General features: G+C 64.9%; 2 pseudogenes across 1 annotated transcript; both read left to right on the top strand.

Moving 5' to 3' along the window:
• The first annotated feature begins 3,203 nt into the window (after nt 1–3,203).
• On the top strand, nt 3,204–4,546 carry LOC106732910 (ribonuclease pseudogene; annotated as a pseudogene).
• A 7,428-nt stretch (nt 4,547–11,974) lies between these two features.
• Nucleotides 11,975–13,685, top strand: LOC149521278 (ribonuclease pseudogene; annotated as a pseudogene). The gene is made up of 2 exons (XR_016348103.1): nt 11,975–12,109; nt 13,261–13,685. The product of XR_016348103.1 is annotated as a ribonuclease pseudogene (transcript).
• Nucleotides 13,686–14,742: the final 1,057 nt, after the last annotated feature.

Raw genomic sequence — 14,742 nt, 5'->3', positions numbered from 1 at the left:
TTAGAGCGGACTCCGTGCCCGCGGCTACACGTGGCACGAGGTGTACCGGTAGTTCGAATTAGGCTTTCTAATGCGAACTACCATTACTCCTCATGGTACCCAGTTTAGAGGGGCTACCACAGTTAAAAAAACCTCAATAATAGTGGGGGATTTCAACTGTCCCCATCACCTCAGGATGGGAGGCTGAGATAAAATTCCTGGATACCTTAAATGGCTTCTTGGAGCAGCTGGTTCTGGAACCCACAAGGGGAGAGGCAATTCTTGAGTTAGTCCTGAGTAGAGCGCAGGATCTGGTCCGAGAGGTAAATATAATGGGACCGCTTGGAAATAGCGACCATAATGTAATAAAATGTAACATCCCTGTGGTGGAAAAAACGGAGGCATTTAATTTCAGAAAGGGGAAATACACACAAATGAGGAGCTTAGTTAAACAGAAATTAAAAGGCACAGCGACAAAAGTAAAATCTCTGCAAGCTGCATGGAAACGTTTCAAAGACACCTTAACAGAGGTTCAATTTGAACGTACACCCCCAAATTAAAAAAACACAGTAAGAGAACCAAACAAGTGCCACCCTGGCTTCATAATCAGGTAAAAGAAACAGGGAGAGATAAAAAAGGCATCTTTTAAAAAGCAGAAGTCAACTCCTAGGGTACGTCTAGATTACAAGGTTTTGTCAACAGAAGTTTTGTCGACAGATATTGTCGACAAAGCTTCTGTCGACAAAGAGCGTCTAGACTACAGCCAGTTCTGTCGACAAAGCAAGGCGCTTTGTTGACATGACAGTGTGGACGCAAAGGACAGTGTAGATGCAATAATGCCTTCTATCGACAGAACTCTGTCAACAAAAGGCGTTATTCCTCGTAGAATGAGGTTTACATACGTCGACAAAACTGCTGAGTTTTGTCGATGTTATGTCGACATACCTCAGTGGCAGTGTAGACGCAGGTAGAGTTTTGTCGACAAAACCCTGTAGTCTAGACACACCCCTAGTGGGGAAAATAAAAAGGAGCATAAATGTTGTCAAATTATGTATAAAAATCATATATATAGTAGCTCAATGTCTGTCTCTCTGAAATGCTGGCTGTTCCCCCTGGGCGGCGCTGTTGCCTGAGTCACGTCTTTCGCCTCCTGCTGTGGCGCTCAGCTGACTTCTGTGCCGTTTGGGCTCCGCAGTCTTCCGAGTGAGAGGCAGGAGGGGGAGAAAAGAAAGAGAGAGATGGAGAAAGAGGCAGGAGACAGAGGAGAGCTGAGGGGGGGGGGGGAGGCAGTAAGAGGTGGAGAGAGAGACATGGAGGAGAGACCCGAAAATCCCGTCTTATGACAAGCTATTGGCTAGTATAATAAGAAAAGCCAAGAAGGAGTTTGAGGAACAACTAGCCAAGAACTCAAAAAGTAAGAGTGAAATGTGTTAAGTGCATCAGAAGCAGGAAGCCGGCTAAACAGCCAGTGCGGATCTTGGATGATCAAGATGCTAAAGGAGAACTCAGAGACTAGAAGGGCGTTGCAGAGAAACTCAATGAATCTTTGCTTCAGTCTTCACGGCTGAGGATATTGGGGAGATTCCCAAACCTGAGCCATTCTTCGTAGGGGACAAATCTGAGGAATTGTCCCAGACTGAGGTGTCGTTAGAGGAGGTTTTAGAACAAATTACTCAACTGACCAGTAACACGTCCCCAGGACCGGACGGCGTTCACCCAAGAGTCTGAAAGAATCAAATGGAAGATGCAGAACTATTCGCTGTGGTTTGTAACCTGTGCTTTAAATCGGCTTCCCTGCCCAATGACTGGGCGATAGCTAACCTGACGCCAATATTTAAAAGGGGCTCTAGAGGTGATCCTGGCAATTACAGACCGGTAAGTCGTATGTCAGTACCGGGCCAATTAGTTGAAACTCTAGCACAGAACAGACTTGTCAGACACATGGATGGACAGAATTTGTGGGGGAAAAGTCAACGTGGTTTCTGTAAAAGGAAATCATGCCTCACTAGTAGGATTCCTGTCCCAATGGGGCCCTGATTTCGGTCGGGATCTGGGCAGTGCCCGGCCCGACGGGGCCCTGATCTCGGCTGGGGTCTGGGCGGCATACGTGGGGCTCAACAAACACAGTGCCAGGGACAAGCCGGGCAGCAGAGACCCTAGAGAGTAAGAGCCCCCAGCAGAGAAAGCAACGTGGGCAGAGCCTGGAGGCCAGAGGCCCCAGTGATGGGTGTCCCTGGCACATTAGAGACATGGGTCGTGGCTGGTGGGTCGAGGGAGGGGCGGGTGCTTGGGTGGGGACGGAGGGTGCCAGTAAAGGGGCGGAACTGAGGGGCACTGGCAGATCCTGGGCGGATATTTGAGAGCAAATATTTACCAACCCTATGATCCGGGTTTATGGCCTGGGCATTCCCCCATTCCAGCTGTGTTTGTGGAGCGGCTGGTTGGGCAGCTCCCAGCCCCAGGCTGCATATAACAGGCCCCGGAGCCGGGCACGGCTCAGACGCATTCACCTCCGAGCCGGAGCCGGCTCCCAGCCCAGGGCAAGGTGAGGAGCAGGCCCAGCTGGGGGCAAAGTCCAACGGGCTTCCCAGGTGGGTCAGAGCAGGCGGGGGTCGGGAGCCAGGACTGCTGGGCGGGGCCGGCTGAGAACCCATCAGCCAATGGCCCTGGCCCCTGGCACCAGCCGTGAATCCGTGTGTGGGCGGAGCCCGAGAGCCCCAAGGAGTCAGGCCCAGGACGGTCCAGGGGGAAACACCAGCCCCTTAGCCCCCGACAGGAAGGGCTGGAACGTGGGTTCTCCTCTTGCAGCTGTTCTGCTTGGACTCGGCAGTGAGTCACGGGGGCGGGGGGCCTTGGGAACCAGCCCCCTCAGCGGCCGTTGGCGCTGTCGGGAGCGGGGGCTGCCCGTGGGGTCATGCTGCCTCCTAGAAGCCGGAGGGACACGTGGCTGCTTCCTGGGAGCCGCGAGGGGCTGGGTAGGGCAGGCTCCAGCCCCACCAACCAGACTTTTAGTGGCCACCAGGGACAGGAACCAGAGACTTGGCCACCCGAAGGTCCGTCCGGCCCAGTGTCCTGTCTGCCGGCCGCGGCCAGCGCCAGGTGCCCCAGAGGGAGGGAACAGAGCCGGGACCCATCCAGTGACCCCTCCCCGGTCGCTCATTCCCAGCCCCTAAGAAAGGCCGGGGACACCAGCCCTGCCCATCCTGGCTAATAGCCACTGTCGGACCTGTCCTCCAGGAACTTATCTAGTCCCTTTCTGAACCCTGTGGAAGTCCTGGTCTTCACCACATCCTCCGGCGAGGAGTTCCGCAGGTTGACTGTGCGCGGAGTGAAGAAAAGTCCCTTTGTGTGTTGTATTCCCATTCATTTCCATTGGTGGCCCCTAGTTCTTCTGTTGCCAAATATTGTGATCTCTGGCTGCCCTGAACCAACCGTCCGCGCTGAGCTGCGTGCGAGTGCCACCCCCCATTGCTCACCGTTCTCCCCACACAGACGGACCTGCCGCTGGCCCCACCATGGCCCCACAGGGATCCCGCCTGGCTCTCCTGTCCCTGCTCTGCCTCCCCCGCTCCACGGCGAACACCCCGTATGACAAATTCCTCAAGCAGCACGTGGACTTCCCCAAGTCGTGGGCGGAGAACGAGCAGCGCTACTGCACCACCATGATGGGGAGGCGCAGCATCCGCTGCCAGCCCAGGAACACCTTCCTCCACGCCAGCGAGGCCCAGCTCAGAGCTGTGTGCCGCTCAGGGGCCAGCCAGGGGCCAGACGTCCGCGACAGCCAGGGCACCTTCCGGCTCACCGTCTGCACCCGCCGGCCCAAGGGCCCCTGCCTCTACCAGGGCAGCTCCACCACGGCCCGCATCCGCCTGGCCTGCCGCGACGGGTCGCCCGTCCAGTACCTGCGGCGCCTCTAGCGCAGCCCTGCCCGGGAGAAAGGGTGGCCACTCGGCCCAGGAACAACACTGCTGGGGTGTTTCTAATGCTGCTGCCGGCTGTGCGCTCCACCTGCCCCGTCCCATCCCACCGCTGCCACCAATGCCCGGTGTTCAGTATGTCACCCCATCTTCTGCCAGAGCATTTCCTCTGCATGGCTCAAGCAGCCGAGCCTGTCCCTGCCTTGATGAAATAAAACCTTTGCAAGCCCTTAGTGAAGGACGTCCTCTCCGAGAGCGCTTGAGAAGCGTTGCAAACGCCCTAGCGCCCAGTACGCAGTGCAGCTGAGAATGCTTGCAGGGTGAGCGCTGTCCCCTTTGGGATCCATCACGCAGAGCCTGGCTGTCGTAAGCCAGGAGCTGAGCCCGGTTTTCACTGGGAGTTGGGAGGGGCTTTTCAAGGGTCCCTCCCCCCGGTCCCTTTCCTGGGTCGGGTGCGGGTGACTCTGACCTCACAGACGCTGTTGTCGCCCACGGGGTTGTTTTATGCGACCGGAAAGGGAAACCGGTCTCCTGCAAAGCCGCATGTCACATCCCAGCCAGGCCGGGGGGAGGGCGCGTGTACCGGGCACCAGGGATTTCCCCTCCTTGGGTCCAATCCCGGTTCTGCTCTGGGACCTCGGGCCCGTCGTGTCCCCTTCCTGCACCACGTCGTCAGGGCTGGTCCCTGCGACCTACGCAGGGCGGAATCTCGCCCTCTCCCGTTAAAAGTTTCTCTGTGCTTGCGAGGGGGGAAGCACGGCCTCTCGGAGGCGCCCGGGGGGAGAATTTCTCAGGCTACAGGGTGGGGGCTCAAGCCGGTTCTGGATGAAATGGAGGAAAAGGGACCCCTAGATATTGAACCCGGCCTCAGCTGCTGCCGGCGCTCCCTGGCAGAAGGGTTACACGTGTAAGTCCAGCACCAGCCCTCGTCACTACAGACGCACAAGTGACACTTGTGTCGGAACAGCACAAACAGAGGCAGCCAATCGCCAGCTTTCCACAGACGCCTCGCCTGGCCCACTGCGAACGAGGGGTCATGCACACACCAGTGGTTGTGGTGATTCGTAGGCTCATCTCACAATGCAGCAGCATCACACAGCCCTTGCCTGGCCCACTGTGCATGCACACACACCCATGGGCACACACCCGTGCACACACACCCGTGCACACACACCCATGGGCACACACCAGTGCACACACACCCGTGCGCACACACCCGTGCGCACACACCCATGGGCACACACCAGTGCACACACACCCGTGGGCACACACCAGTGCACACACACCCGTGCACACACACCAGTGCACACACACCCGTGCACACACACCCATGGGCGCACACACACCCGTGCACACACACCTGTGGGCACACACCAGTGCACACACACCCGTGCACACACACCCATGGGCACACACCAGTGCACACACACCCGTGGGCACACACCAGTGCACACACACCCATGGGCACACACCAGTGCACACACACCCGTGCACACACACCCATGGGCACACACCAGTGCACACACACCAGTGCACACACACCTGTGGGCACACACCAGTGCACACACACCCATGGGCACACACCAGTGCACACACACCCGTGGGCACACACCAGTGCACACACACCCGTGCACACACACCCATGGGCACACACCAGTGCACACACACCAGTGCACACACACCCATGGGCACACACCAGTGCACACACACCCGTGGGCACACACCAGTGCACACACACCCGTGCACACACACCCATGGGCACACACCAGTGCACACACACCAGTGCACACACACCCGTGGGCACACACCAGTGCACACACACCCATGCGCACACACCCGTGGTTGTGGCGATTCGTAGGCTCGTCTCACAACCCAGTAGCACCACACAGCCCTCGCCTGGCTTGTGCACGTCTACACCAAACCCGCCGTGGCCGCCATGGGAGGAACAGGCCTGCAGCAGACCACCCCGGGGTGCAGGCCCCCGCCTCCCCAGCGCGCTTCCCGAACAGGGTGGAATCACCAGTAGAGCCGCCCGCCCGGCTCGCTCCTTCGCTCACGGCTGGAGTGCGGAAAATGAAACGCAGATGTCCCGGCTGCACTTGAATCGTGGCCCCGGGGTGGGGCTGGGGGGGTTCAAGGTGCAGGCTGCCCCGGGGAGAGGGGAGCAGCCCAGCCCCGTCACTGCAGCTGCTTGGGGCCAGGTGAGAAGCGTCTCTCCGTGGGCACTGCAGCACTGGCGGCCACAGCCGGGGAGGGGGTCCTGGTTCATCAGCCCCCTGCACAGAGAGGGGTGCACAGACCGGGTGTGACGGAACGGGGAGGGTGGGCACCGTTGGCTGTGTCATGCTGTGTGTGATTCCCGCCGTCCTGTGCTGCTCCACAGTGACTGTGTGTGTGTGTGTGTGTCTGCTGTGTGTGTGTCTGCTGTGTGTGTGTCTGCTGTGTGTGTGTTTCTGTCTGCTGTGTGTGTGTGTGTGTGTCTGCTGTGTGTGTGTTTCTGTCTGCTGTGAGGGTGTGTCTTCTGTGTGTGTGTTTGTGTGTCTGCTGTCTGTGTGTGTTTCTGTGTCTGCTGTCTGTGTGTGTGTGTCTGCTGTGTGTGTGTTTCTGTCTGCTGTGTGTGTGTCTTCTGTGTGTGTGTTTGTGTGTCTGCTGTCTGTGTGTGTTTCTGTGTCTGCTGTCTGTGTGTGTGTGTCTGCTGTGTGTGTGTTTCTGTGTCTGCTGTGTGTGTGTGTGTCTGCTCTGTGTGTGTTTCTGTGTCTGCTGTGTGTGTGTGTCTGCTCTGTGTGTGTTTCTGTGTCTGCTGTGTGTGTGTGTGTCTGCTGTGTGTGTGTTTCTGTGTCTGCTGTGTGTGTGTGTGTGTCTGCTGTCTGTGTGTTTCTCTGTCTGCTGTGTGTGTGTTTCTGTGTCTGCTCTGTGTGTGTGTGTGTGTGCTGTTTGTATGCACACACGGTGCCCAGCAGGGGACGGGGTCCCTGAGGGGAAGCATGTAGGGGATGGCCCAGGCCGGCAGACAGGCAGACCAGCAGGCAGACCAGTAGGCCGGTAGGCAGACAGACAGGCAGACAGCCCGGCAGGCAGACAGACGGACAGACAGCCTGGCAGGCCAGTAGGCAGACAGACAGACAGACAGCCCGGCAGGCCAGCAGGCAGACAGACAGCCCGGCAGGCCAGTAGGCAGACAGACAGGCAGACAGCCCGGCAGGCAGACAGCCAGCCCGGCAGGCCAGTAGGCAGACAGACAGGCAGACAGCCCGGCAGGCAGACAGGCAGACAGCCCGGCAGGCAGACAGCCCGGCAGGCAGACAGACAGACAGCCCGGCAGGCAGACAGACAGGCAGACAGCCCGGCAGGCAGACAGCCCGGCAGGCAGACAGACAGGCAGACAGCCCGGCAGCCCGGCAGGCAGACAGACAGACAGCCTGGCAGCCCGGCAGGCAGACAGACAGACAGCCCGCCAGGCAGACAGACAGGCAGACAGCCCGGCAGGCAGACAGGCAGACAGCCCGGCAGGCAGACAGACAGACAGCCCGGCAGACAGACAGGCAGACAGCCCGGCAGGCAGACAGACAGGCAGACAGCCCGGCAGGCAGACAGACAAACAGCCCGGCAGGCCGGCAGGCAGACAGACAGGCAGACAGACAGCCAGCCCAGCAGGCCGGTAGGCAGACAGCCCGGCAGGCAGACAGACAGGCAGACAGACAGACAGCCCAGAAGGCCGGCAGTCACTCTAAGATGTACAGTAGAATAAAGGCTGCATCCCGGTTTCTGGAGAGGAGGCTCTCGGCTTCGGAGAGTGCAGGTCCCCCACAGACCATGAATACCCCCCCCCCATGGTTCCTGAGCAGACAGCAGGCCGGGGAGGTCCCTGGGTGTCGCGGCACGTTGAGGGTCGCGCCTCGGCCCCGGCCGCGGTGGCAGGGGCTGGCACGCAGGGGGCGGGTTGCAAACATCCCCAAAGCTGCCGGAGCCCCCGCCATGCCTCCAAGGAGCCGGCCCTGCTGCGAGAAAAGAGGTGCAAGATAGCCCCCCCCCACATACACCCTGGCCAGTATGTGCCAAGCAGCGGGGCTGGTCCCCGGGCCGGAACGGGGGCGCTGGGCGGGGCGTCCCGTCCGCGAGCCGGCGGTGCCAGGGTGCATAGGAGGGCGATGGCTGGAAGGGGTGAAGGTGCCACGTTGCCCGCTCTCAGGGCTTTACGGCGTCTGATAAGGGCTCTTCTGAGGCTGGCGAGAGCCGGCGGGTCCCCCTTTGAGCCCCGCGCCCTGGCTTTGATCTCGGGGCCGTCCCCTCCCGCCGCCGGACGCCTGCCCCGGGCCGTGCTGTGCACCTGCCGGCCGCGAGGGAGGCCGGTCCCGCCCCCGCCCAGCCCGAGCAGATAAGGGAAGAGGCGGCTGGTGCCTAACTCAGTTTACGACCCACTTGGGCGGATAAAGGCGGCTTTCCGGCCAGCGATAAGCCGCTCTCCCGGCGGAGGCGCCAAGCCCTCGCTCCCGCACCCCGGAGCCCTGAGTCCGCGGGGGCCTCACCAGTCACTCCCGGGGACCCTGCAGCCAGGTGGGGCAGGAGCAGCCGCTGTTCTCCCTGGCGTGCGGGCTCAGGGCACGGGGCGGGGGATGCTGGACGAGGAAGCGGCAACGTTCCCGTAAGAACTGGGCGGGGGGGAGGGAGCAGGACAGAGCAGAATCCGCCATGAATTTCCCCCATTCAGCTGAGCAATTACCCAGCATGCCCAGCGACACGCTCCCCAAACATCCCGGGTACAAAGAACTGGGAGAGTCTCTCCTTCCGTTGGGGTCTGGGCTCACCCTGCTCCACAGGCCCCGATCTCGGCCGGGTCTGGGCTCCCCCGGCCCCACGGGCCCCGATCTCAGCCGGGTCTGGGCTCCCCCGGCCCCACGGGCCCCGATCTCATCCGGGTCTGGGCTCCCCCGGCTCCACAGGCCCCGATCTCAGCCGGGTCTGGGCTCCCCCGGCCCCACGGGCCCTAATCTCATCCGGGTCTGGGCTCCCCCGGCCCCACGGGCCCCGATCTCATCCGGGTCTGGGCTCACCCGGCCCCACGGGCCCCGATCTCAGCCGGGTCTGGGCTCACCCGGCCCCACGGGCCCCGATCTCGGCCGGGTCTGGGCTCCCCCGGCCCCACGGGCCCCGATCTCAGCCGGGTCTGGGCTCCCCCGGCTCCACAGGCCCCGATCTCGGCCGGGTCTGGGCTCCCCCGGCTCCACAGGCCCCGATCTCAGCCGGGTCTGGGCTCCCCCGGCTCCACGGGCCCCGATCTCAGCCGGGTCTGGGCTCCCCCGGCTCCACAGGCCCCGATCTCAGCCGGGTCTGGGCTCCCCCGGCCCCACAGGCCCCGATCTCGGCCGGGTCTGGGCTCACCCGGCCCCACGGGCCCCGATCTCGGCCGGGTCTGGGCTCACCCGGCCCCACGGGCCCTGATCTCAGCCGGGTCTGGGCTCACCCGGCCCCACGGGCCCCGATCTCGGCCGGGTCTGGGCCCACCCGGCCCCACGGGCCCCGATCTCAGCCGGGTCTGGGCTCCCCCGGCCCCACGGGCCCCGATCTCATCCGGGTCTGGGCTCACCCGGCCCCACGGGCCCCGATCTCAGCCGGGTCTGGGCTCACCCGACCCCACAGGCCCTGATCTCAGCCGGGTCTGGGCTCACCCGGCCCCACGGGCCCTGATCTCATCCGGGTCTGGGCTCACCCGGCCCCACGGGCCCCGATCTCATCCGGGTCTGGGCTCACCCGGCCCCACGGGCCCCGATCTCAGCCGGGTCTGGGCTCACCCGGCCCCATGGGCCCCGATCTCATCCGGGTCTGGGCTCACCCGGCCCCACGGGCCCCGATCTCAGCCGGGTCTGGGCTCACCCGGCCCCACGGGCCCCGATCTCATCCGGGTCTGGGCTCCCCCGACCCCACGGGCCCCGATCTCATCCGGGTCTGGGCTCACCCGGCCCCACGGGCCCCGATCTCAGCCGGGTCTGGGCTCACCCGGCCCCACGGGCCCCGATCTCATCCGGGTCTGGGCTCACCCGGCCCCACGGGCCCCGATCTCGGCCGGGTCTGGGCTCACCCGGCCCCACGGGCCCCGATCTCAGCCGGGTCTGGGCTCACCCGGCCCCACGGGCCCTGATCTCATCCGGGTCTGGGCTCACCCGGCCCCACGGGCCCCAATCTCGGCCGGTTCTGGGCTCCCCCGACCCCACGGGCCCCGATCTCAGCCGGGTCTGGGCTCACCCGACCCCACAGGCCCTGATCTCAGCCGGGTCTGGGCTCACCCGACCCCACGGGCCCCGATCTCGGCCGGTTCTGGGCTCCCCCGACCCCACGGGCCCCGATCTCAGCCGGGTCTGGGCTCACCCGACCCCACAGGCCCTGATCTCAGCCGGGTCTGGGCTCACCCGGCCCCACAGGCCCCGATCTCGGCCGGTTCTGGGCTCACCCGGCCCCACGGGCCCTGATCTCAGCCGGGTCTGGGCTCACCCGACCCCACGGGCCCCGATCTCAGCCGGGTCTGGGCTCACCCGACCCCACGGGCCCCGATCTCAGCCGGGTCTGGGCTCACCCGGCCCCACAGGCCCCGATCTCGGCCGGTTCTGGGCTCCCCCGACCCCACGGGCCCCGATCTCAGCCGGGTCTGGGCTCACCCGACCCCACAGGCCCTGATCTCAGCCGGGTCTGGGCTCACCCGACCCCACGGGCCCCGATCTCGGCCGGGTCTGGGCTCACCCGGCCCCACGGGCCCCAATCTCGGCCGGGTCTGGGCTCCCCCGGCTCCACGGGCCCTAATCTCATCCGGGTCTGGGCTCCCCCGGCCCCACGGGCCCTGATCTCATCCGGGTCTGGGCTCACCCGACCCCACAGGCCCCGATCTCGGCCGGTTCTGGGCTCACCCGGCCCCACGGGCCCCGATCTCGACCGGGTCTGGGCTCCCCCGGCCCCACGGGCCCCGATCTCGGCCGGGTCTGGGCTCACCCGGCCCCACGGGCCCCGATCTCGGCCGGGTCTGGTCTCACCCGGCCCCACGGGCCCCGATCTCGGCCGGTTCTGGGCTCACCCGGCCCCACGGGCCCCGATCTCGACCGGGTCTGGGCTCACTCATCCCGACGGGCCCCGATCTCGAACCCCCATCACCCGCCTCGCGCCGTATCCGAGTGGTACCCAGAGCAGCCTGCTAGCGTTTGCAGGAGTGAGGTCCCCAGCCGGGCTCCCGTCCCGGTACCAGCTGTTTGCCCTGCTTTCTGGACCCACCCACGTCACGCTCTCCAGGGCGCAGTCTGGCCAAGGGCTGCAGTGCAAACAGACAGATCAAAGGAAGTTACTAAGTAAAATCAAACAACCCGCCCGCCCAGCGCCAGGCTCTGCCAATCGGCTCCGGGCCGTTTCCTGCCCGCACCGTCCTTCCCATCGTCCCTTCTCACCGTTGGGCAGCCTCCTCCGTGGGGCCGGGTCCTGCCCCCTCCTCAGGCTCAGATGTTCCCAGCAGACCTCTGGGGGGCTGGCCAGAGCGGGGGTCGTGTCCGACCACCAGCTCCCCCCGGGTGGATCCCTGCCTGGCTAGATTGTGCCCACGGCGGGAATCAGCTCAGCTTCAACCCTCCACCCACCACGGAAAAGTCCCACATCCTAACGGGGTTCCAGCCCCCGGGGGCCCGGCGGGACCAGCTGCAACAAGACTCAGGAGCACAATCCCAGGAGAGATGGGGGGGCTGCAGCATCACACACACGCTCCCGGCAGCAGAGGCACCCCCCCAACAGCGCCCGGCGGAGAAAGAGACCGAGGGCCAGGGACTGAGCATGGAGGCCAGAGGCCAGGGGGATGGGCGTCACCCGAGTGTCAGAGACGTGGGTTCTAGCTGATGGGTTGAATGGGGGATGGAGAGAGGACATGGAAGAATAAGGGGATGTGGGTCAGGACAGAGGCCGGGGTGACGCTCTGTTGGGGGCAGGGCTGTGGGGTGGGGTGAGGGGCAGTGGCAGAGGTGGGGGGGCGAGGCGCACCGGCAGATCAAGGACCCATATCAGGTATCTCCCAGCAAATATTGACCGAGCCGGTGCCAGCTCTTTATGGCCACAGATCAGCGCCCCTGCTCCCCAGCTGTGCCCACGGCTCCATATAAGGGGACCCGGAGCCAGAGGGCTCAGTGACTCCATCTCAGCCGGGACCCGGAGCCAACTCGCCAACAGCACCACAGCCCAGCCCAGGGCAGGTAGGAGCCCGCTCGCGTTGGGTGCCGAGGGGCTGCGGGATCCGGCAGGAGGGCGCCTGGCAGAGTCGGCTGGGAAATCAGATGGGGGCAGTTAAAGGAGCCGGGAACCCTGGCTCCAGCCTTGCACGGGCTGTAGGGGCTAGTGGTTAGAGCAGGGCACAGCCAGAACCAGCACGGGGGCTCTCGCTGTGCATGGGCTGTAGGGGCTAGTGGTTACAGCAGGGCACAGCCGGAACCAGCACAGGGGCTCTCGCTGTGCATGGGCTGTAGGGGCAAGTGGTTAGGGCAGGGCATTGGAGGAATCCGCATGGGGCTCTGGCGATGCACAGGCTGTAGGGGCTAGTGGTTACAGCAGGGCACAGCCGGGACCAGCTCGGGGGCTCTCGCCATGCACGGGCTGTAGGGGCTAGTGGTTAGAGCGCAGGTCATGGCCGGGACCAGCTTGGGGGCTCTGGCCATGCACAGGCTGTAGGGGCTAGTGGTTACAGCAGGGCATGGCCGGGACCAGCTCGGGGGCTCTCGCCGTGCATGGGCTGTAGGGGCTAGTGGTTACAGCAGGGCATGGCCGGGACCAGCTTGGGGGCTCTGGCCATGCACAGGCTGTAGGGGCTAGTGGTTACAGCAGGGCATGGCCGAGACCAGCTCGGGGGCTCTCGCCGTGCACGGGCTGTAGGGGCTAGTGGTTAGAGCTGCTCCAAGTCCCCATGGATTAACCTTACCTGGGCGTACAGGCTAAGCGGTGAACCATTCACATCCCTCGCCCGGAACCAGAACTCCGTTATCCAGCCGGCTCCGCTCCCGGATGCTGATTTTGGGCGACCCTGGGGCCGGGGCAGGGGCGGGCCAGGATGCCCTGGGGGTGAAGTGGAGGCGAGGCTGGAGCTCGGGGGGGTGGTTCTCTCCCAGCTGTGGGGCGGTGAATTGGTGGGGAGGCAGCCCTGGGGCAATGGGGATTTGACAGGGGGACCCAGCACCCCCACGGTTTGGGGGACCCTGGCGGAGTGTTGGCCGCGTGTCTCTGCTGCCCCCTTGTGGGCCCACAGAGCTCAGCCCCATCTCTCTGCCCAGGGTGGGAACAGATCTGGGGGGGCTGAAGGGGGAGGGGGGCAGGCAGACCCTGCCTCCATCCATTTCCCCCTGCCCCCCTGCAGCTCGTCACCGCACCAGACCCACCATGGCCGCGAGGGGACCCCGCCCCTGGCTCCTCCTGCCCCTGGTCCTGCTGGCGGCCAGCCTGGCCCAGCCCGGCGCCGGCGAGAGCCCCCGGCAGTTCTCGAACCGGCACATCGACTTCCCCCGCTCCGGCCCCCCCGCGGACCAGGGCTACTGCAACCGTCTGATGCTGCGCCGGGGCCTGACCCGTCCCACCTGCCTGCCCAGCAACGTCTTCATCCACGCGCCGGCCGCCCGCGTCCACGCCGTCTGCCGGGGCGCGGGGAAACGCCTCTTCGGCAAGGTCTACGCCAGCCTGGCCAGCTTCCAGCTCACCAAGTGCCAGCTGACCTCCGGCATCCCTGGGCGCTGCGCCTACCGCACCTCCGTCCTCCAGAGCCGCATCCGCGTCACCTGCAGCTAGCCCCCGGCGGCCCTGGGCGGGGAGAGGGGTCCCCTGTCCCCGCTTCGCACCTGAGCAGCCTCTCTGCCCCGGCCCTGCCCCCCGGGACATCCCGTGCCCCCCTGACCCCGTGTGCGAGCCCAGCAGCTCGGGGGTTCCCACGCCGGGACCCGGTTCCAGCCCCGCCAGCGACGCTCCAGGTGCCCACCCTCCGGCTGGCACCGAGACCTTCCACGTGAGCCCTGCGCCCGCCTGGCTGAGCGCCCCTGTCCCAGTCCAGCTGCCGCCTCCCTCCCCGCCCACACTCGGCCTGGGGGGCGGGGGGGGCAAAGATGGTCCCAGACAGGGCCTGGCCAGCTGTCCAGGAGTTTGGTTCCCGCGCTGAGTTTGGTTCCCGCACCGCTTCCTGCAATAAAACCCTTTCCCGGCACCTGCCGTGTCCGTGTGTTGGGGGGCCGGGGGCGGGTCGCGCCGTAGCCGAGCCTCTCGGACCCTCCGGCTATGGGGAGCATGGCTGCGGTGGGGGAAGGGCTGAGGGGCCCCTTGCTGTGCACTGTGACTGCCCCCCAGGCCGGCTCCGGGGCTTGGGGACTGGAATCGGGGGTCCCGAGCCAGGCGTAGGTGGGGAGACGCGGGGACCCCAGCTGGAGGCCGGGCCGGCGGGGGCTCCGGGAGCAGGGACCGGCTCCCGGAGCCGCTGAACGTCGCCCTGGGCTCTGTGGGGAGGGAGCAGCCGTTGGCCCATCGCCAGCCTGTGGAGTCACCAACCGCCCAGCCCGGCCCTGCCTGGCTTGCGACACTTCCCCCGCAACGGCCCAACCGCCAACCGGAGCCGGGGGGCTGGGAGCAGGGACAGGGGCTGGGGCAGCTCCAGGCCGAGGGCAGCCCCGGGGGGGTCGGATCTGGGCCTGCCCCGCACTGGGGTCCCTGCAGGGGAGGGGGCGGGAGCCGGCACAGGGGGGCCGGGCAGGGCCCCAGAGCCAGGGCCACTGGAGAGAACCCAGGAGTCCTGGCTCCCAGCCCTGCCCCCCCCCCTCTACCCACTAGACCCCACTCCCCTCCCAGAGCTGGGGAGAGA

The sequence above is a fragment of the Pelodiscus sinensis genome, chromosome 30 (assembly GCF_052426305.1).
Source record: "Pelodiscus sinensis isolate ZL-2025 chromosome 30, ASM5242630v1, whole genome shotgun sequence".
In the NCBI taxonomy this organism is placed as follows: domain Eukaryota; kingdom Metazoa; phylum Chordata; order Testudines; family Trionychidae; genus Pelodiscus; species Pelodiscus sinensis.
This window is presented reverse-complemented; position numbering and strand designations above follow the sequence as displayed.